Source organism: Anarhichas minor, unplaced genomic scaffold (genome assembly GCF_050575085.1).
Source record: "Anarhichas minor isolate MPS153535 unplaced genomic scaffold, ASM5057508v1 ptg000023l, whole genome shotgun sequence".
Lineage (NCBI taxonomy): Eukaryota > Metazoa > Chordata > Actinopteri > Perciformes > Anarhichadidae > Anarhichas > Anarhichas minor.
This window is the reverse complement of record NW_027466469.1, coordinates 7,168,158-7,191,906: the sequence shown is the minus strand read 5'-3', so window position 1 is coordinate 7,191,906 and position 23,749 is coordinate 7,168,158. Positions and strand designations below refer to the sequence as shown.

General features: G+C 43.2%; 3 pseudogenes; all 3 read right to left on the bottom strand.

Moving 5' to 3' along the window:
• Positions 1 to 229: 229 nt before the first annotated feature.
• LOC142955343 (acidic mammalian chitinase-like) lies at positions 230 to 3,649 on the bottom strand (annotated as a pseudogene).
• Positions 3,650 to 6,678: 3,029 nt separating this feature from the next.
• Positions 6,679 to 10,098, bottom strand: LOC142955342 (acidic mammalian chitinase-like; annotated as a pseudogene).
• A 4,042-nt stretch (positions 10,099 to 14,140) lies between these two features.
• LOC142955261 (uncharacterized) lies at positions 14,141 to 20,746 on the bottom strand (annotated as a pseudogene).
• Positions 20,747 to 23,749: the final 3,003 nt, after the last annotated feature.

Sequence of the window (23,749 nt, the reverse complement as noted above, 5' to 3'; positions counted from 1 at the left end):
ATGTTTATAAATGGCAGTGGCACGGCCACCCTACTCACTGTGCCTTGCACATGTTTAAAATAAAAACATGAATATATGAACCTGTGTATTTGTGATTTGAATAGCTTAGTATTGAATGCACAATAACAAGGTATGTTTATACATGGTACTAGGCCCAGTTTAATATAAAATACAATTTTATACAATATATATAGTCGGGGGTCCCTGCTCCATCTCTCTATCAGTTTGGGGGTCCTTGGCCTGAAAAACGCTGAAGACCCCTGTTCTAAACATTACAATGTTGCAGCGTTTTATCGTCAAAAAGCACAAGAACAGATCTTTCTCAGAGGCCTTCAACTTGTAGAGTCAGTACTCAGATATAAGTCAGTGACAGTCTTACACAAGGGAACACTTAGGGCCACGAACAACACTTGCAGCTGTCATCAAAGATGGTACCATTTGCACACGCGCTCAGAAAGGTTTGGCCTCCCGCACACATGTAGAAGTTGGCGTTGTCAGCTGGGTTGGGGTACATGCCGTCGGCCTTGTCTTTGCAGAAGCCCCGTCCTGGGATAGGGACAGTTGTCTTGGTGGATGGAGCATTGGTGGTACCACTGGGTTTGGGGGTTGTTGTGGAGGTTGGTGCCGCAGTGGTAACAGCAGGTTTGGAGGTTGTGGTAGTGGCTGATGCTGTAGTAGTAACACTAGGTTTCTTGGTTGTGGTTAATGGAAGTGGAGGCATCTCTGTGACAAGTGGAAGGCACAAAAAGACAACATTAAACCAAAAGGTCAATTTTGTTAGAATATGGCATGTATAAATGGAATCACTGTGTTTCCCAAAAACCTGCCAAAGACCTTTACGCTGCACATGATAACTTCATTATTCTTTTCTTACCAACATCGATGAGTTTACGCAGATGGGACAGCAGAGGATGGCTTCCCTGTCCACAGAACTCTCCTTTAAAGTCATCCAGATCCAAGGCCCACACAAAGGCACCGCCGTACTTCATATCCTTCATGTACTGGACCTGAGGATTGAACAAGAAGATGAGTCAACCAAAAGATAATGAAGAATGAATCCATCTCTTGAATACCACCCTGCACACCAACCTTAAATATGTAATCCCTGTGTATTGATGTGCTACCTACCTTGATCTCATAGCTCTCCCTGGTGTCGAATCCCACCCACTCATTGTTCTTGCTGGCATAGGGAACCTTCTGGTCCTCAATCCACTGAATGGTGGTACCCTTCAGAAAGGTGCAGACCTGAAAGACCAGAATAAACAATGCCATTGGATTGTTTCATGGTCCATCCATTCTACTCATGAAATAATGAATTTCATATAGTTCATACTCTACCTCATAGTAGGACCAGAATCCAGGTTCATGTGTGAATGGGCCGGCTGATGCAGCACCGCTAGCTGGGGCTCCAACGACAGTGCTGGATGATGTCAGACGGAAGGTACGACCATAAGCAGCAAATCCCAACATCAGCTTCTCCACTGGGGTGCCGTTGTCTCTCCAGTACTTCATGGCATAGTCCTAAATGAAAATGGAAGGATATGAATGACGTGGATTTGTTCATGCATACAGTAACAACTGACAGTGCATGTCAGGAATCAAAATGTTATTCTCGGGATTTGTTATTGCACTTCCATAAAGTTGGGGGCTTGTGAGAGATGAAGCAGCAGAGGCCGAGATATCCTTCTAGTCTCCCTTAAGTGTCATGCCTAACAAGTGCTGGATCCTATATTAGTCACAGACTTAAAAAAGCTCAGTTGTAGTTGTAGCCCATTGGTACTGCCCACAATTAGTAAACACGTTTATATGTAAAATTGGCAGAGGGGATGATGATGAAGAAGTTAAGTCAAAACAAAGATAAATGTATTTCCTGCACTGTAAATCCCTCACAGTGATTGCTTGTTCCTCATCACATGACATGAGGTGCCAACTGCAGTGTTCAGAAGTTGAACTATTTGTCTCGGGTTGCAGCCGACGCACCTTGAAGAATAGGCAATTGGGAACGCTTGCGCAGCATTACGGCGTCACGCCTCCTGCACGTCTACATTGACAACAATGGATTTGAGGGTGCAAATATGCAACATGTGAATGAACCCTTACAGTGTTGAAGTAGATGAGGTCACCAGTGTCATGTGAGCCGCGGTACAGTGGGCTGATGTGACCAGTGAACTGCTCCCAAGCCCCATGGAAGTCATAGGTCATCACATTGATGAAGTCCAGATGCCTGGAATGCATATAAAATACTGATTAAGACTACTATCATCACAAACAGTGATTCATTTAATATAATAGCATTTTCAAAAAAATCTGCAGTACTTGGCAATCTCAGCAATCTCATATCCAGCATCGATGGTTCCCTTTCCAGCAGACACTGCAGCAGTTACCATGAGCTGAGGATTGCCGGTGGACTTGGCCTCAGCTGCGTAGGCTTCAACAAGTTCCTGCAAGTAAAGACAATGAATTACTTTTTAAAATATAGTGTTATCAATGTAATATATAAATATGATCCCCATAGCTCATGAGTTCCTGACCCACCTTGCAGAGCAGACTGAACCTCATCTTATCCACTGGGGGACTCCCACGAGATCCAGGGTGCTCCCAGTCCAGATCCAGACCATCAAATCCATGAGTTCTCAGGAATTTGATGGAGGACTGGATGAAGGTTTGACGGTTGGCTGGTGTGGACACCATGATGGAGAACCTGAGGAAATTTGTTTCACTCTAAATAGGACTTATACTGACATGCATTAGAGCTTTTGATTTTGAGTTTGACATATTTCATGCTTCTATTTCTGTCTAAATCTATTTCTTGTTTGGAATGTTTTTAAAGGAGCACACATTTGATAAACAAAGTAGAAACACTCACTGAGTTGAGCCAAAGTTCCATCCACCAACAGCCAGTAAGGTCTTCAGACTGAGGTTCTTTAAGAGGTTAAAACATACACGTGGTTTGGTATGATTTGTTTATTGCAGAATAATTGAGTTGAAAAAGCCTGTTTATCATATTCAGTGTTTGTATATATATCTAAACTGGGATTTTTTAATTTCACATTTCAATTTTGGTCATTCACACACAGATTAAAGCTCAAGCTGCAACCGCTGGGGAGATTATTTAATACCATTGAAAGACAAGTTCTTACTTGCTCTTCAGGCCGTTGAAGGTCTTGTACAGGGTCTCGTCATTCCATTCATAGGTAACCAACTCGTTTTTGTTGCTGACGATGGAGAAAGCATAAATCAGATGGGTGCACAGGAAAGGATCCACATCTTGGGGCATGTATTTGCCAGTCCCAGGTCTGTACTGGGACCAGTTGGTAAAATAGCACACCATCTGGGAGGCAGTTGCTGAAGATCAGGGAAAGCAAATCAGTTGTCAGTATTGTACGTAACCTCTATTATTTTAAGACACACATACATCTACACTTTGAAGTTTGTCAATACAAACTTCAAATAGTTGTACGACCATGTCATAAGTTTTACTTAGAAGTGTAACTTACACAGCTGGCACATCACCAGGCACAAGCCTAAAGAGAGGTACACATTTGAGAATAAATTGCATATATTAAATTTAATTTATCATGTGATCAAGATGATGTAAAGCACTGAGGAATGATGACTGTTTACCTGCTAGAATAGTCAGCTTAGTCATCTTGATTTTCAAAGCTCACAACTTAAACTTCTTCTTTTCTAGAATAAATAAACAGAAGGAAAACACAAATACAAAAAAAATGAATACAATATGATTGCATATTCTTTGGAATTGTACAAAATGTACAATTTGACAATTAATATTTTGAAGCATATGACCTGTAAACGTTTTTGGGCTGGTGCACAGTATCTCCACCAATGTGAACTATCATAGTTTCTTGTCTGAGTCAAACAATATCAGTCAATTATGTATTAGTTACCCCCAAGATTGTATATATAAATGTAACTCATTTCACATTGTTTCAGAAAGTCAGAATAGCAGTAATGTCATGAATTGCACATGTACCATTCTCTTAATAAACAACTTCAGCAAAGAAATGTCTTAGATTGAGCTTCAGCGTGCAGACTTTCCGTGCTCTTTCCCTGTGAACCCCATGTTGCAGGTGTAACCATCTCTGGATGATTCCATTACAGCCCTAAAAACAACTGCAGCACTTTTCCCCAACTTACAGGAAGCACTGTGTATACATTTGCCTGAAAACTGAGTCACACTAAACTGCTGAATTCCAAGTGCAAGCTTACCTTAGGACCTCAGAAGGAACTAATGTGTCTGAGGTTTCAATCTTCTTATATACATGAGGAGCAGGATACCAGTCCTCCTCACACACCATGAAGGGGAGGTGGGCAATAATGATGAGTTTCTTATGTATGTACAGAAGGGGATAAGATAAGTAGCATCAGGCCTGAACTGACATATGGTGATAAGCTTTAGTATATAGCAGAAACGGCTTGAAAACAACCTATTTCTCTGAAAGATATGACTCAATTCAGGTCATGACATGAAAGCTTTTACCCGGAATATTCAAAGCAGCAAAACAAAAACAGAAAATAAGTATATTTGTAGTGTGTTACTGTGGTCTCCTGAACACAGCTGTGTTTTTATGTTTCAGTCATTTGTCAGCAGGTGTTACCATGGGAACACAGCTCAACAATGTCTTTAACTTGTCCAAGGACATCGTGGCCTCACATCGAGTAAGTCATGCTGTCTGCTGTACATGCTTTACTACTCTTCACTGATGGTCTCTAAGAGCTGATGCAGTAGATTATGAGCATTAGCAGAGACTGCAACTGGAACATATGTGTCGTAGATGAATACAGAATCATTTGAGGCTGGGCTGGTACATGGCATCAGTGTGGTTTCATCAGAAAATATATGTTATGCAGACCACATCATGGCATGTTAAGCGTGATCTATGCATATCATTCCATTGGACACAACGTGGCTGTGTAAGGTTTGGAGCTAACATCTAGATTACTTTATCTCTCTTTTGTAATAAAAAGCTGAAGTACATTGAACACAACCATTAACAAGCCTAATTATTAGTGAATATTGCTGCATATCTGATAAAACACTGGAGCACAAATAAATGATTAATGTTTTTATTGATAACATAGTTATATAACTCTTATTTGCCTTTGTTGGCTGTGACGTTGGACTCTATTTGACATGGTTTTGTATTTTCCAGGAGAGAAGACATCTTTGATCAGACATCTTATCACAGCCTCATAAACACTTATCTAAACTACAGCTGTAACTGCTCCTTGTTCATGTTTTCTTTTGTAATGTTTGAAAGTCAGAAACTACTGACTACTAAGCATTGTGCAACACAGGTTGTGATGAGTGCTTTATAAATAAATAAGATTATTATCATCATTATTATTCTTGTTGCTCGTGGTCAGGACCAACATTCATTGTTTTCTCTTCAACTCCAAATTTAAACTCTTAGATTTGCAGCCTATTTTTCCACATTAATGGCAGAGCCACCAGTCTGTGCAGCCGATCTAGCTATTAAATGTTAAAAGGCCTCGCCATAGCAACACTTATGTGACATCCTTTGGTTCAATACTGTGGACCTCAGGATGAAGATTCACCAACAGTCAGACATGAAGCATTGCCTTCCAAGAACAAAGTTATATTCCTAGAAACTATCATCATCATCCAAGACCATTGAAGAAGATATGACGTATATTTCTATGAAACCTTCCACGAAAGTCTAGTATTTGTGAAGCACCCTCAATATCTTCACTTGTTATTTCTGGAGTTCGCCAAGCAACTTTTTTTTTGCCAACATGAATCATTAGAATGAGCGTTGATCTCCGTCATCATCCAACTTCTTTGTAGAACTCAAGAAGGCATCTTCTTTTGATGTCTTCTAATCAGTTCTGTATTCATGTTTTCAATTCAACATCAGTTGAATCTGTAGTTTAATTAAATTCAATATCAGTTGAATCTATAGTTCAATTCAATTCAATATCAGTTGAATCTGTAGTTTAATTCAATTCAATATCAGTTGAATCTGTAGTTTTCAAACTTTTTAGGCCGAATTTGTCCAACACTGGTTGAGCTACAGAGATGTCCATAGCTATCCGAGTCAGTAATGATGATAATAATTCAACCACTGTGAAGCTTTAGATTCATATGTATCAAATAGAGCAGAGGTCTTCAACAGAGGGTCCGCGGCCCCGCGGAGGTACTGCAGGGGGTCCGCGAAATGTTTGGTTGATTAGACAATTTTTTTTTTTTTCCCAAACATGAATCTGTCCATTATTTTAATAGTTCAGTATTGTATGCAAGATAACAGGTATCTTTATTCATGGCAGTGGCACTAATAGGCCATCACTCATTTTCGTTTCCACATTTATGTTTGAAATAAAAACGTCACTTTGAATAGCTTGTATGCATGATTATCGTGCAATTGGCAGACAATGTTGATATTGGCATTGGTATCAGCTGACAAGGTATGTTTATAAATGGCAGTGGCACGGCCACCCTACTCACTGTGCCTTGCACATGTTTAAAATAAAAACATGAATATATGAACCTGTGTATTTGTGATTTGAATAGCTTAGTATTGAATGCACAATAACAAGGTATGTTTATACATGGTACTAGGCCCAGTTTAATATAAAATACAATTTTATACAATATATATAGTCGGGGGTCCCTGCTCCATCTCTCTATCAGTTTGGGGGTCCTTGGCCTGAAAAACGCTGAAGACCCCTGTTCTAAACATTACAATGTTGCAGCGTTTTATCGTCAAAAAGCACAAGAACAGATCTTTCTCAGAGGCCTTCAACTTGTAGAGTCAGTACTCAGATATAAGTCAGTGACAGTCTTACACAAGGGAACACTTAGGGCCACGAACAACACTTGCAGCTGTCATCAAAGATGGTACCATTTGCACACGCGCTCAGAAAGGTTTGGCCTCCCGCACACATGTAGAAGTTGGCGTTGTCAGCTGGGTTGGGGTACATGCCGTCGGCCTTGTCTTTGCAGAAGCCCCGTCCTGGGATAGGGACAGTTGTCTTGGTGGATGGAGCATTGGTGGTACCACTGGGTTTGGGGGTTGTTGTGGAGGTTGGTGCCGCAGTGGTAACAGCAGGTTTGGAGGTTGTGGTAGTGGCTGATGCTGTAGTAGTAACACTAGGTTTCTTGGTTGTGGTTAATGGAAGTGGAGGCATCTCTGTGACAAGTGGAAGGCACAAAAAGACAACATTAAACCAAAAGGTCAATTTTGTTAGAATATGGCATGTATAAATGGAATCACTGTGTTTCCCAAAAACCTGCCAAAGACCTTTACGCTGCACATGATAACTTCATTATTCTTTTCTTACCAACATCGATGAGTTTACGCAGATGGGACAGCAGAGGATGGCTTCCCTGTCCACAGAACTCTCCTTTAAAGTCATCCAGATCCAAGGCCCACACAAAGGCACCGCCGTACTTCATATCCTTCATGTACTGGACCTGAGGATTGAACAAGAAGATGAGTCAACCAAAAGATAATGAAGAATGAATCCATCTCTTGAATACCACCCTGCACACCAACCTTAAATATGTAATCACTGTGTATTGATGTGCTACCTACCTTGATCTCATAGCTCTCCCTGGTGTCGAATCCCACCCACTCATTGTTCTTGCTGGCATAGGGAACCTTCTGGTCCTCAATCCACTGAATGGTGGTACCCTTCAGAAAGGTGCAGACCTGAAAGACCAGAATAAACAATGCCATTGGATTGTTTCATGGTCCATCCATTCTACTCATGAAATAATGAATTTCATATAGTTCATACTCTACCTCATAGTAGGACCAGAATCCAGGTTCATGTGTGAATGGGCCGGCTGATGCAGCACCGCTAGCTGGGGCTCCAACGACAGTGCTGGATGATGTCAGACGGAAGGTACGACCATAAGCAGCAAATCCCAACATCAGCTTCTCCACTGGGGTGCCGTTGTCTCTCCAGTACTTCATGGCATAGTCCTAAATGAAAATGGAAGGATATGAATGACGTGGATTTGTTCATGCATACAGTAACAACTGACAGTGCATGTCAGGAATCAAAATGTTATTCTCGGGATTTGTTATTGCACTTCCATAAAGTTGGGGGCTTGTGAGAGATGAAGCAGCAGAGGCCGAGATATCCTTCTAGTCTCCCTTAAGTGTCATGCCTAACAAGTGCTGGATCCTATATTAGTCACAGACTTAAAAAAGCTCAGTTGTAGTTGTAGCCCATTGGTACTGCCCACAATTAGTAAACACGTTTATATGTAAAATTGGCAGAGGGGATGATGATGAAGAAGTTAAGTCAAAACAAAGATAAATGTATTTCCTGCACTGTAAATCCCTCACAGTGATTGCTTGTTCCTCATCACATGACATGAGGTGCCAACTGCAGTGTTCAGAAGTTGAACTATTTGTCTCGGGTTGCAGCCGACGCACCTTGAAGAATAGGCAATTGGGAACGCTTGCGCAGCATTACGGCGTCACGCCTCCTGCACGTCTACATTGACAACAATGGATTTGAGGGTGCAAATATGCAACATGTGAATGAACCCTTACAGTGTTGAAGTAGATGAGGTCACCAGTGTCATGTGAGCCGCGGTACAGTGGGCTGATGTGACCAGTGAACTGCTCCCAAGCCCCATGGAAGTCATAGGTCATCACATTGATGAAGTCCAGATGCCTGGAATGCATATAAAATACTGATTAAGACTACTATCATCACAAACAGTGATTCATTTAATATAATAGCATTTTCAAAAAAATCTGCAGTACTTGGCAATCTCAGCAATCTCATATCCAGCATCGATGGTTCCCTTTCCAGCAGACACTGCAGCAGTTACCATGAGCTGAGGATTGCCGGTGGACTTGGCCTCAGCTGCGTAGGCTTCAACAAGTTCCTGCAAGTAAAGACAATGAATTACTTTTTAAAATATAGTGTTATCAATGTAATATATAAATATGATCCCCATAGCTCATGAGTTCCTGACCCACCTTGCAGAGCAGACTGAACCTCATCTTATCCACTGGGGGACTCCCACGAGATCCAGGGTGCTCCCAGTCCAGATCCAGACCATCAAATCCATGAGTTCTCAGGAATTTGATGGAGGACTGGATGAAGGTTTGACGGTTGGCTGGTGTGGACACCATGATGGAGAACCTGAGGAAATTTGTTTCACTCTAAATAGGACTTATACTGACATGCATTAGAGCTTTTGATTTTGAGTTTGACATATTTCATGCTTCTATTTCTGTCTAAATCTATTTCTTGTTTGGAATGTTTTTAAAGGAGCACACATTTGATAAACAAAGTAGAAACACTCACTGAGTTGAGCCAAAGTTCCATCCACCAACAGCCAGTAAGGTCTTCAGACTGAGGTTCTTTAAGAGGTTAAAACATACACGTGGTTTGGTATGATTTGTTTATTGCAGAATAATTGAGTTGAAAAAGCCTGTTTATCATATTCAGTGTTTGTATATATATCTAAACTGGGATTTTTTAATTTCACATTTCAATTTTGGTCATTCACACACAGATTAAAGCTCAAGCTGCAACCGCTGGGGAGATTATTTAATACCATTGAAAGACAAGTTCTTACTTGCTCTTCAGGCCGTTGAAGGTCTTGTACAGGGTCTCGTCATTCCATTCATAGGTAACCAACTCGTTTTTGTTGCTGACGATGGAGAAAGCATAAATCAGATGGGTGCACAGGAAAGGATCCACATCTTGGGGCATGTATTTGCCAGTCCCAGGTCTGTACTGGGACCAGTTGGTAAAATAGCACACCATCTGGGAGGCAGTTGCTGAAGATCAGGGAAAGCAAATCAGTTGTCAGTATTGTACGTAACCTCTATTATTTTAAGACACACATACATCTACACTTTGAAGTTTGTCAATACAAACTTCAAATAGTTGTACGACCATGTCATAAGTTTTACTTAGAAGTGTAACTTACACAGCTGGCACATCACCAGGCACAAGCCTAAAGAGAGGTACACATTTGAGAATAAATTGCATATATTAAATTTAATTTATCATGTGATCAAGATGATGTAAAGCACTGAGGAATGATGACTGTTTACCTGCTAGAATAGTCAGCTTAGTCATCTTGATTTTCAAAGCTCACAACTTAAACTTCTTCTTTTCTAGAATAAATAAACAGAAGGAAAACACAAATACAAAAAAAATGAATACAATATGATTGCATATTCTTTGGAATTGTACAAAATGTACAATTTGACAATTAATATTTTGAAGCATATGACCTGTAAACGTTTTTGGGCTGGTGCACAGTATCTCCACCAATGTGAACTATCATAGTTTCTTGTCTGAGTCAAACAATATCAGTCAATTATGTATTAGTTACCCCCAAGATTGTATATATAAATGTAACTCATTTCACATTGTTTCAGAAAGTCAGAATAGCAGTAATGTCATGAATTGCACATGTACCATTCTCTTAATAAACAACTTCAGCAAAGAAATGTCTTAGATTGAGCTTCAGCGTGCAGACTTTCCGTGCTCTTTCCCTGTGAACCCCATGTTGCAGGTGTAACCATCTCTGGATGATTCCATTACAGCCCTAAAAACAACTGCAGCACTTTTCCCCAACTTACAGGAAGCACTGTGTATACATTTGCCTGAAAACTGAGTCACACTAAACTGCTGAATTCCAAGTGCAAGCTTACCTTAGGACCTCAGAAGGAACTAATGTGTCTGAGGTTTCAATCTTCTTATATACATGAGGAGCAGGATACCAGTCCTCCTCACACACCATGAAGGGGAGGTGGGCAATAATGAGTTTCTTATGTATGTACAGAAGGGGATAAGATAAGTAGCATCAGGCCTGAACTGACATATGGTGATAAGCTTTAGTATATAGCAGAAACGGCTTGAAAACAACCTATTTCTCTGAAAGATATGACTCAATTCAGGTCATGACATGAAAGCTTTTACCCGGAATATTCAAAGCAGCAAAACAAAAACAGAAAATAAGTATATTTGTAGTGTGTTACTGTGGTCTCCTGAACACAGCTGTGTTTTTATGTTTCAGTCATTTGTCAGCAGGTGTTACCATGGGAACACAGCTCAACAATGTCTTTAACTTGTCCAAGGACATCGTGGCCTCACATCGAGTAAGTCATGCTGTCTGCTGTACATGCTTTACTACTCTTCACTGATGGTCTCTAAGAGCTGATGCAGTAGATTATGAGCATTAGCAGAGACTGCAACTGGAACATATGTGTCGTAGATGAATACAGAATCATTTGAGGCTGGGCTGGTACATGGCATCAGTGTGGTTTCATCAGAAAATATATGTTATGCAGACCACATCATGGCATGTTAAGCGTGATCTATGCATATCATTCCATTGGACACAACGTGGCTGTGTAAGGTTTGGAGCTAACATCTAGATTACTTTATCTCTCTTTTGTAATAAAAAGCTGAAGTACATTGAACACAACCATTAACAAGCCTAATTATTAGTGAATATTGCTGCATATCTGATAAAACACTGGAGCACAAATAAATGATTAATGTTTTTATTGATAACATAGTTATATAACTCTTATTTGCCTTTGTTGGCTGTGACGTTGGACTCTATTTGACATGGTTTTGTATTTTCCAGGAGAGAAGACATCTTTGATCAGACATCTTATCACAGCCTCATAAACACTTATCTAAACTACAGCTGTAACTGCTCCTTGTTCATGTTTTCTTTTGTAATGTTTGAAAGTCAGAAACTACTGACTACTAAGCATTGTGCAACACAGGTTGTGATGAGTGCTTTATAAATAAATAAGATTATTATCATCATTATTATTCTTGTTGCTCGTGGTCAGGACCAACATTCATTGTTTTCTCTTCAACTCCAAATTTAAACTCTTAGATTTGCAGCCTATTTTTCCACATTAATGGCAGAGCCACCAGTCTGTGCAGCCGATCTAGCTATTAAATGTTAAAAGGCCTCGCCATAGCAACACTTATGTGACATCCTTTGGTTCAATACTGTGGACCTCAGGATGAAGATTCACCAACAGTCAGACATGAAGCATTGCCTTCCAAGAACAAAGTTATATTCCTAGAAACTATCATCATCATCCAAGACCATTGAAGAAGATATGACGTATATTTCTATGAAACCTTCCACGAAAGTCTAGTATTTGTGAAGCACCCTCAATATCTTCACTTGTTATTTCTGGAGTTCGCCAAGCAACTTTTTTTTTGCCAACATGAATCATTAGAATGAGCGTTGATCTCCGTCATCATCCAACTTCTTTGTAGAACTCAAGAAGGCATCTTCTTTTGATGTCTTCTAATCAGTTCTGTATTCATGTTTTCAATTCAACATCAGTTGAATCTGTAGTTTAATTAAATTCAATATCAGTTGAATCTATAGTTCAATTCAATTCAATATCAGTTGAATCTGTAGTTTAATTCAATTCAATATCAGTTGAATCTGTAGTTTTCAAACTTTTTAGGCCGAATTTGTCCAACACTGGTTGAGCTACAGAGATGTCCATAGCTATCCGAGTCAGTAATGATGATAATAATTCAACCACTGTGAAGCTTTAGATTCATATGTATCAAATAGAGCAGAGGTCTTCAACAGAGGGTCCGCGGCCCCGCGGAGGTACTGCAGGGGGTCCGCGAAATGTTTGGTTGATTAGACAATTTTATTTTTTTTCCCAAACATGAATCTGTCCATTATTTTAATAGTTCAGTATTGTATGCAAGATAACAGGTATGTTTATGCACGGCAGTGGCACTAATAGGCCATCACTCATTTTGGTTTCCACATTTATGTTTAAAATGAAAACATCAATCTGAATAGCTTGTATGCATGATTATCATGCAATTAACAGACAATGTTGATGTTGGCATTGGTATCAGCTGACAAGGTATGTACCCTACTCACTGTACCTTGCACATGTTTAAAATAAAGACATGAATATATGAACCTGTGTATTATTTGAATAGCTTCGTATTGAATGCACAATAAAGAGGTATGTTTATACATGGTACTAGGCCCATTTAATATAAAACACAATTTTATACAATATATATAGTCGGGGGTCCCTGCTCCATCTCTCTATCAGTTTGGGGGTCCTTGGCCTGAAAAACGTTGAAGACCTTTGGGTTACTTAACGTAAACCCTGGTTCTTTGATAACAGAGTGAGGTGTTTCACTATGGGGAAATGCCTCGGCGTGACCAACTATGGAAGCTCCAATGACACCACGTCTGTCAGTGACAGACAGGTCCCGCCCCCGCCCCTACCTATTATTACAGCCGGCTGCCTCCTCGCAAATCATTCTAGACCGATTTCTTTTCCGTGTAAATGCAAGGAGGGTTCTGACGGTGAAACACCTCACTCTGTTATCAAAGAACCAGGGTTTACGTTAAGTAACCCAAAGTTCTTTTTCAAACTTCGTTTCGGTGTTTCACTATGGGGATATAGCCCACTCCCGGATTGCGTGACACTACCCGAAGCCAATTATTGTCAGCCTGGTAATGACTATCACAGGGACTCTGGCGCGTTTGCCTCCAGCACAGCCTGTGCCAAGGAAGGCCCCGAGACATCGAGCCTGTAAAACCTTACAAAAGTGTGCGGCGTCGCCCAGCTCGCTGCAGTGCAAATATCTTTCACTGAAACACCCTTGAACAGTGGATAAAGCATGTGAGTCACTCACACGCTTTGCCGTGGTTAAAGCTAAGAGCAACACTGTTTTAAGTGAAATAAACTTCATCCCCACCGTCTCCATAGGCTCAAATGGGTGTTGAGAGAGGGCCTCCAACACCACCAACAGATCCCACAGAGGAACCAGTGGCCTGGAAACGGGGAGTTTAAGGCGTGCACCTTTCATGAAACGACATACTAAAGGATGCTGCCCCGCAGGCTTCTCCCCAAAGCCTACATGACTGAGATAGCTGCTAAATAAACTTTAATAGTAGAAAAGGCTCTACCCTTATCCACTAATTCTTGCAAGAAACCCAGCAGATCCACCACTGAACACTGAAACGGAATGGTGTGCCTCAGCTGGCACTACTCCTCAAAGACCCGCCATTTACCACTGTAAAGAGAGCGAGTGGACGCGGCTCTGGCCATCTGAATGGTGTCAATGACCCGTGCAGGCAGGCCTGCCGCGTTCAAGTTCCACCTCTCACGGGCCAAGCCCAGAGAGCTATCCGGTCTGGGTGAGGGTGGTAGATCTCCCCGCCCGTCTGGGACAGAAGGTCCCTGCATATGGGGAGGGGCCACGGCTCGTCCGCTAGAAGCTGTATTATTTCTGCTACCCAATGCTTGGACGGCCACCGTGGGGCTATCAGGATTAGTGACAAGCCCTCTTCTCTCACCCTGGTTAAAGTGGGGGAGATCAGGCTGAGAGGGGGGAATGCATAGAGCAGCACATTTGGCCAGGAGTGGGCCAGCGCATCCACCCCCAGGGGTGCATGCCTTCACGTCCGACAGGGAGAAAAACCGCGGACAGTGCGTTTTCTTGCGATGCGAAGAGATCTACGTCTGCCTGGCCATATTTCTGCCAAACTTGCTTCACCACCTGCGGGTGGAGAGTCCACTCTCCGTACAGAGGGTTTCCCCGGGACAGAAGATCCGCCCCTCTGTTCAAAACGCCCGGAACATGTGTTGCTCGAAGGGACAGGAGCCTGGTGGTGCTCCACACAATTATCCTCCGAGCCAACCTGTGCAACTGCAGTGAGCGAGTGCCGCCTTGGCGGTTGATGTATGCTACCACCGTAGTGTTGTCTGTTTTCACCAGGACATGGCATCCTTGGAGAAATGTTTGAAAATGCTTCAGTGCATAAAACACTGCCCAGAGCTCCAAGGGGTTTACGTGAGTCTGAGCCTGCCTCGGGTCCCAGGTGCCATTCACTGTTCTGCCCAACATGGTTGCTCCCCACCCTGAGAGGGAGGCATCCTTTGTCAAGGTTACCCTGGATGACTGTCCCCAGGGGAACTCCTGACGTGAGAGCCGTAGAGTCCCCCCACGGGCGGAGCGCGACTACGCACGCTGGTGATATTAGGCTCGTTCGACTTAAGCCAGGCGTGCGCAGAATCGATCACCGGCGATCGGCGCACAATGCATGCTGGGTAGATTTGCGTCCGACGTGCTCCGACGTGATGGAAACGTGCGTAACGATGATCTCACGTGAGCGAGGCGGCCGCAGATTTTAGAGCCAGGCTATGCAGAATTGCTCTCCACCGACTGCATGACCCCAGGGCATGATGGGACTTGCGCTGACGTCATGATCACGTGGGCAACGATAACCTCACGAGAGCGGGGTGGCCGCAGATTTTAGAGCCAGGCGCTGCAGTTGCTCTCCACTGACTGCGTGACCCCAGGGCATGATGGGAAACTTCTTGCTGTCTTCGGATCAAAGAGCTGATTGGCTCTCAGATTTTCTTTAGTGGAAAAGGTGGGCGACCGTGGCTCACTGGGTTAAGAGGGTTGGCTGATGACCACAAGGTCGGCTGTTCAAGCCTTGGCCTTTGACGTGTCGTGTGCACTGCTCCCCATAAGTTAATTAAATAAAAATACCACTTTTAAAAGTCGATTTATTTTTTTGGAAAATCCCATTTGTGTGACCTCAACATATTTTGAAAATACATTTGTTACATTTGTGATTTTGATGAAATATAAAATATAAACATCTCATATGCCCGTTAAGATGATTTGTTGTTAAATGTATTAGTTATTTATTGTCTATTACAGTGGTTCTCAACCTTTTTTGTGATGTACCCCCTATGAAATATTATTTCAGCCAAGTACCCCCTAACCAGCATTTTTGGTTGAAAAAAATACACAGCGCTTGTGCCATCAGTGTCTGATTTAATAAACTGTCAACACTGAAGATTGCATTGCATTGAAGATTGCATTGCATTGCATTGAACTGAGTGCTTTTGCATTTACATTTTAGTGAGAAACTTGTGCTTCACTGAGGACCTTTGTCAGTCTTGGTGGCAGGGAGGCAACTGCTGTGATCAAGCTCTTCTCCAGGCATAGTCTGTTTCTTTGCTTTGTTTTGATCACAGTCATTGCAGTACACAGATCTCTATTTTGGATAAGAGCTGACTCCACTGGTTCGATCACAAACACCTGTTCAACGAAAGTGTGTACAATTTACACAGAGCTCATCTGTGAATATTGTGTGTGTGTAATTTTACAACAAAATGGAAATATATACTAATACATTATGTAGAGACTGCTCATAAGCTGCTTATAATATTACATACAATGTTCTCACAATCAATTCTAACATGTACATATATACTGGAGATATAAAATATCTTCCACAACATCATCTGGAAAATCAGCAACACACACACACACACAACAGCAATCACTGTGATGGGCACAATCTGTTGTCAATTGTAATGGGCTCCCCCACAGTAGATCTGCTACATTTCAAGCAGGTGTGGTAATTTCTTGTCAAGCAATTGGGTACATAAAGGCCCCTAAAGTACCTCAGTTACACCTGCAACAATGGACAAACTAACCCTTATCTTGAAGGATGGTGAAGGCTCCGTAGAGTTAAATATTGACAGGCAAACTCTAGATCGACTGACAACTGGTGAGTAAAAACAAGTAGGATACCTTTATAACTGTTATTTGTTTGTCCATTTGGATGGCCATCATTACCTTAAATCTGTTTCCAGATCCCACGTTTGCCAGGAAAGTAATGGCGGAAATAAGAGCTGGAGGACCCAATCAAGGTAAATGTAATTTTTATGATAATTGAATGCACAGGGATAATTCTTTTAAATGTTTAGACTATCTTTCGCTGCAGTAAACTCACAAATGGCAATGCATCAGATTTTTATTCCAAACAGTGTTGTCACCTATAGCCTCATTAACCTCAAACATTTTCACTCTGGCCTACAGTTTCCCCTATCTTAACTCAGGTTCCGACCCAGCCAGCAGCCACTTTCATTCTTCGCTCCACTCCTGTGCCCAGGCCTACAGTTTCCCCTGCCTTAACTCCGACCCCGACCCAGCCAGCAGCCACATTAAGTCCTTCCCCCACTGAAAGAAACCCGGAACCACCACAGTCCTCCTCTGCAGACAGCTTGGGCCCGTTGCCATCCTTGCAGCCAGAATGTCACGAATTCCTGACAGGTATTGTGTCTTGTTTTGTAATGGATTATAATAAATATGAATTTTTTTAACATTACTCTAATGTTTTTACAGAATTCAAACACCGGACCACACTTTTGTTACTCGAGCTTACAATGACTTACAAAAATGTGTACCACCGTAATAAAATATCATTTTACAAAAAATTGGAACAAGCCTTTAAAGGCAAAGGATACAAATTCACCAACGAAAAAATTCGGAAAAAACTGGGAAACCTGCTGACGACTTACAAAAGGGCCAAAGATCGATCTCGGGCAACAGGAGAGAGCAATATCACCTGGGAATACTACTTGGTAAGTGCTTGCTCTGTGTACACATCTTAAATGTTAGTTGGACTCTTGGTATCAATCTTCCATCCATTTTCCCCAGTCAGTAGTTTGCCACCTATAATTTAACTATGTAACATAGTTGTATCTCTGCAGACAAACGTGAAATAACCACTTTGTACATATGATTTTTAATGGAATCTTGTGTCCTTTTACAGCAAATGGATGACATATTTGGTGGCTCCGGGGTGGGGAGTGCACCTCCAGGGACGGTCCTTTCCACACCACTTTTCCCCAGTCAGATGGCATCAACTGTGGAATCGTGTGACGCTGACGAACAGCGACCCGGTCCTTCAACTGCCACGCAACACACAAGAGCACCTAGGGGGAAAAAAGGCAGCGAGCAACAGTCCTTTCATGACACCTACCAGTCCCACGCTGAACGAAGGACCAGTGCACTGGAGTCACTGGTAAGGCCGGAATTGGCGAGGTGGAGGCGACTGAAAGAGAGAAGAAGAGCGAGATTTGAAAAGAAAATGTTGACTTGTATGGGTCAAATGCTCAAACAGCAACAAGAAATGCTGAAACAGCAAAAAGAAATGATTGGACTACTGAAAGAAATAAAAAATGTTTACCAATATTCATGCGTCTGTGTTTTTGATCAATTTCATTAAGAAACTAACTCTACAAAACTAGCAGTGTTTGGCTGGTGTACCCTGACCACTATAACCACTATAACCACTAATCGACGATCCCCTGCTGATTTTGCCTGGGTTCTTGCACCCAGTTACCATGAGCTGCCACGTGGAGGCACAGCAGAAGTCTTGATGATGTAGAGGCACTTCAAAAGGGAATGTCTTTAAAATATTACAAGGTTGATTTCTACTTTGCGTTTGACCTGAAATGCCTCTCATCACCCTGTGGCATCCTGCACACCAGCTCACAAAAATGTGGAAAGAAAATTTTAACTGAAAGTAGTGTGAAGGTGTATACTGTCCTTATATTTGGGCACAGATCATGTCTCTGTACTGGGATGCATCTTGGTTGTTGGGCTGTGGATCATCAATGTCCTCTCTAAGTTGAAGACCCTGCTCATCTTCATCAAGTTGGTCACCTGACTCCAAACAAATGTGAAGGATGCAACATGCTGTGACAGTTGAACTGATATTTGCCACTTCCTTCATGTACAGACATTTGAGCCTTCTGAACTTGGATTTCAGGAGGCCAAAAGCATGTTCGATGGCCACACGAGCTGCAGTGAGCTTTTGGTTAAAGCGCCGCTGCCTGGCGGTTAGGTGGCCATTATCCCGGTAGGGTTTCATCAGTTTTCTCAACTGAGGATAAGCTGAATCACCGATGATGTGCATTCCCTCTGGGACCAGGGCCTGAGGATCCTCTTCCAAAAGCCATGCAACATCAGTGTTGCGAAATGCTCTGGCATCATGCCAACTACCAGGGTGGACCTACATTGACATGACAGAAGCGCCGTTTACTGTCACAGAATCCGGTGAGGATGATGGAATAGAATTGTTTCCGGTTATAATAGGCTATGGGATTGTTGCAATGTGGTTTGACGATGGGAATGTGACATCCATCGACAGCACAGACTGTATTTGGAAATCCAGCTGTTGCAAAGTGTAACTGGGACGTGTGGAGTGCTTCCCCTGTAGGCCACGAAATGTGATGGGACAGATGTGTATTGACCAGGGAACAGAAGTGATGGAGATGTGTTGAAAGTGTAGATTTTGAGATGTTGAATCTGTCTGCCACACCCCTATATGACTCCTGGTTGGACAGAGTCCACAGACAGGCGAGAACACTGTTACAGACAGGTAGTTTGGTTTGCTGTCTTTGCTGTTTATGTAGTGTGGTCCCAGCGTGGTCATAAGGTCCTAGTTAGCAAAGAAGAGAGTCAAACTGACATGCAAATATCAGTGATTATATTTAGCCTTGAAACGCTGTAGATAAGCCTACCTCCACTTGTCCTCTTGAGAGCCTGAAGTGACTTCTGAAGTCAGTGGCTCTGTACAGAGGGACGACCTCCTCCACAAAATGTGGTATTTTTGGAACCAACCTAGAAGAAGAAGAAGAATGAAGCTGATTCTTTAGAGAATTCTAAAGAACTCTTTAACCATATAGGGAACAGTTATTGAATTATGAAAACCATGTTTCACCACAATGCCATCCTTTTTATTAAATAATAAAAAATACGAATTGTTATAAATTACATTCCTTGATTATTCTACCGTTTTTAGTTTTATAATTTGCCTAACATTGGAGGATCATTAAACATGAGGATACGATGCTAAATTTACTTTCTTAACCGTGGCCATATGTTCTGGTTAATTTTAAATATTTAAATAAAACAAATCACCTTCTCCGTCCAAGTCCAACTTCATGGTAAAGTAGAGGGATCTCTTCTGCCTCAACTTCATCGGCGATCAAGAAAGCAAACCCTATTTCTTCAGCCAGTCTTCCAAACGTGGTCCGAAGAATACAGGTCATACAGATGTAATGGACAATACTCTCGCCTCTGTCAGCGTGACGCGATAAGAGAGCGAGTTTATTTTGAGACCTAGGTATTCTGTACATTGCGTGTGTTCTATCCGACTCTTTTTCCAATTTATATTGAACCCCAGATCCGTGAGATGTTTTATCACCGTGGCGGAATCTCTGACTGCCTGCTCCTGTGAGTGGGAGCAAATCAGGTAGTCGTCTATGTACGAGAATATTCTGATGCCGCTGTTCCTCAACGGAGACAGTGCAGCCTCCACACACTTGCTGAACACCCTCGGGGCTAATGAAAGCCCGAACGGGATGGCTAGGTACTCTTAGGCTCTGCCCTGATAGGAAAACCTGAGAAACCTCCGGTGTGCGGGATAAATGGCGATGTGGAAATAAGCATCCGAGAGATCGATTGTGACAAACCAATCCCCCGGACGAATCGAGCGACAGAGCACTCTGTGTGTTAACATCCTGAACGTGTATTTGCGTAGGTGCTTGTTTAACACACGGAGATCTAAAATGGGGCGGAGGGATGAGCCCCCCTTCTTCGGGATGAGGAAGTAACGAGAGTAAAAGCCTCGCTGAGCTTCCTCGTTCGGGACAGCTCTGATCGCTCGTTTGTTTAACAGGGATGCTACTTCGTCCTCCAGGACGTGAGCTGAATCCCCCTTGGCTACTGAAACCAACACCCCGTTGAATCTGGGTGGTTTCGTACCGAATTGTAGTCTGTACCCCCGAGAGATAGTGGACAAAACCCAGGGGTGCACTGCGCATGCGCGCCACTGATCCGCCCGGACAGCGAGTGGGCTGCACACACCCTGCGGTGACATCACCTCCCTTACCTAAAGGGAGCGGCCTTCCCTCGGAGGAGCGTGAGCTCCCCCTGCGGGAATTATGGGGCCATGACATGGTTGTGTTTTTATTTCGTTTTTGCCCTTGGCTCTTGGCCTGGCTGCAAAAATGCTAATTTTATTTCTTTGTTTGCTGAACTGGGTAGAAGTGCTTGGTGACACTGTACTGCCCTTCGCCTCTGATGCTCCTCCCCTCCTGAAACATGAACTCGGGGGTTCTATTTCACCTTCATCTTCTTCCTTTTCTTGGACGGAGGAGGAGAGGGAGAAGCAAGGCTGGTTAGGTCGTACGCTTCTTCTTCCCATCCCCAGGGTGGGGAGGGCGGTTTCTTGCTGCCCCTGCAGCAAAGGAGTGTTTGCCCCATGGTTTGGGGTTTTCTGAACGAGGCTGCCGTTTAGTCTGCTGACCAGCTGCCTGTCTATACGGTCTGGCACCCTCCTGTCTCCACCTTGTTGCTGTGGCTGTAGCCGCAGAGCCCGCCCTCTGTGTCTGTGGAGCGCGAGGGATGTGTCTCCGGGGCAAGCAGAGGTCAAAGGCTTCACCTTCTTGTTTCCTGAGGGTGCTGGTCTCTCATCTTTTCAAGAGCTGGACCAAACAGACCTTTGGCTGGGTCATATGCCGCATCCATGACCTCTGCCTTCTGAGCATCACCGAGGCCTGAGAGATTTAGCCACAGGGCTCTCTCACCTGAGACTGCCAGGCCCATTACACGACCGCAGCCCTGCACTGCACCCCGTGATGAGCGTAGGATGAAATCGTTAACCACACAAATCTCATCCCATAGGGTCGGGTTAGGTGCCCCTGTGTCCAGCTGACCACCCATCTGCTCCAGGATTTCTGCCTGGTATGCAGATAGCAGAGTCAAAGCATAAATGCAGACTGTGCCGCATATTTATACATTCTCTGAAAAACGGAGGCGGTGAGGCGATCTGTTTTATTTGGCAGAGAGATGTTTGAGGAAGCGGAGAGAGAGCGCCGGTTTGGGTGGAGGTGATACGCCACTGAAGGCTCCACTGCTGGGGGCTCAGCCAGACCCAGTTCCTCCTTCCTCTCGACTTCCAGCTTTGAGTAACCCCTCGTGGGAAGCTTACTCTTCAACGAGCTGGACCAGTATCTGCTCATTTCTTTCATACAGACAGGCACTGCCGGCAGAAGTTGTTTCGACGGCGGCTGGGCTGGTGGGAGCCTCTTACAGTCATACAGGTCTCTCTCCCCCCCTGTAGCATCCTGGGCTGCTGGCCATAGTATGCCCAACTTGGACGCGGCCCGTTTGCAGACCTCGTATAAGTCGCTGTCCATCGGGGAAACAGCGTCGGATGCACTAGGGCAGGGGTGTCAAACTCATTTTTACTCCGGGCCACATCAGCATCATAGTTTCCCTCAAAGGGCCGGTTGTAACTCTAAGACTGTATAAATGTAACGACTCCCTAACATATTGTTAACTAACTCTCTGCATTTGATTAGTTTATTAAAGTGTAAAAATATTGTACATGCAGTTATATAAATGTAAAATTATATTTAAGTACATTTCTGTTATTATAAATAAATAATTTTAATTTAGGGTTAAGAAACCCACATTACTCTATCAAAGATCAAACTTTTAAAGAAAATAACAAAGACAAATATCAAACACAAGTTATTACATTAACTTTGTTCAAAGCTATTTTTGTCACCTCTCTGCATCACTAATGTCCCTCCCTGCCGTCGTCCCGTGCATGGCAGCTACATCCAAGAGCTCCTCACTGAGAGTCAGGTCTTATAAACATGGATAGATGCGCTGTATCCGTGTTGTCTGTGCTTTCATCAACAGCTAATGAAGAAGACGAGTACCTGCTCATCTCTGTGTTGTTAGATTGCTGCTAGTTCCTGAACTCAGTCTGCGATTTTGTTTCTTCACAAACTGACATTTGTAAAAGTCTGTATCTGGTCGGAGCACACCTGCTCACACACCTTTAGCATGCACTGGGCTGTAGCTTTTGTACATATATTCTGCTGTGATTGCAGTCTGCCTTTTAATTCTTGGACAATTTGATGTTTTTCTTGGAGGCTAAATTTTGCTCTGTGTTTGGTGTCAAAATGCCGACGTGAATTGTATCCTTCATCACCGACACTGCCTCATAACACAGAAGACAGACCCATTTTTCTCCTTGAAGCACAAACATGTATTCGCTTTCCCCATCTTAAATTACATTTTCTTCCCTCTGCATCAATTTTTCTCTTCGTGGACATTTTGGGATCAATCACTTGTTGGAAAACCGCTTTACTTTTCCAAAATAAAAAATACATTTTTTTTTTTTTTTTTGCTGGTGGATTCGCTGGCCACATAAAATGACGTGGCGGGCCGGATGCGGCCCACGGGCCTTGAGTTTGACACGTGTGCACTAGGGGGTCTGGGCTGTTGGAGAGGAAAAGTGGAGTCATCCTCCTCTTCCTCCGTGTCATCCATTTCGAGGAAGTCAGAGTTGGCATCGCCCTCTGCGTCCTCACAGCCCAGCTCCACATCAAGGAGCCCCTCGAAAAGTGGAGGTATTTCCCTGCATTCAGCCTCCATCATGTCCGCCTAGCTCGCGGCAGATGGGTGGCTTGCGTGGTGGTTCCTGACAGGCACGGGTCCTGCTTATTGGATACCACCACTCTCAGTCTCCTTTCCAGGATTTTCTCTGGCATTGACGCACAGTGCAAACATGCCTGGGGGTCAGCCAGCACTGCATGAGCGTGTTTATCGCCCATGCAAGCTATGCACATAGGATGAGGGTCCCTGCCCGAGATGGACGCCCCGCATGACGCAGGGCACAGGCGGGATACAGCCTCTTTGGTCTTTGGTTCCGACCCTCTGGTGACTGCAGTCAAGTCAGCAGAAGGGAGCGAGCGAAGAACTTTAAACATTAAACATTTAACACTTAAACATTTAAAAAATGTGCCATTTGAAGATACAAATTCAATTCAGAGTTTTTGCTTCGTAAAATATCTTAATTGACCGT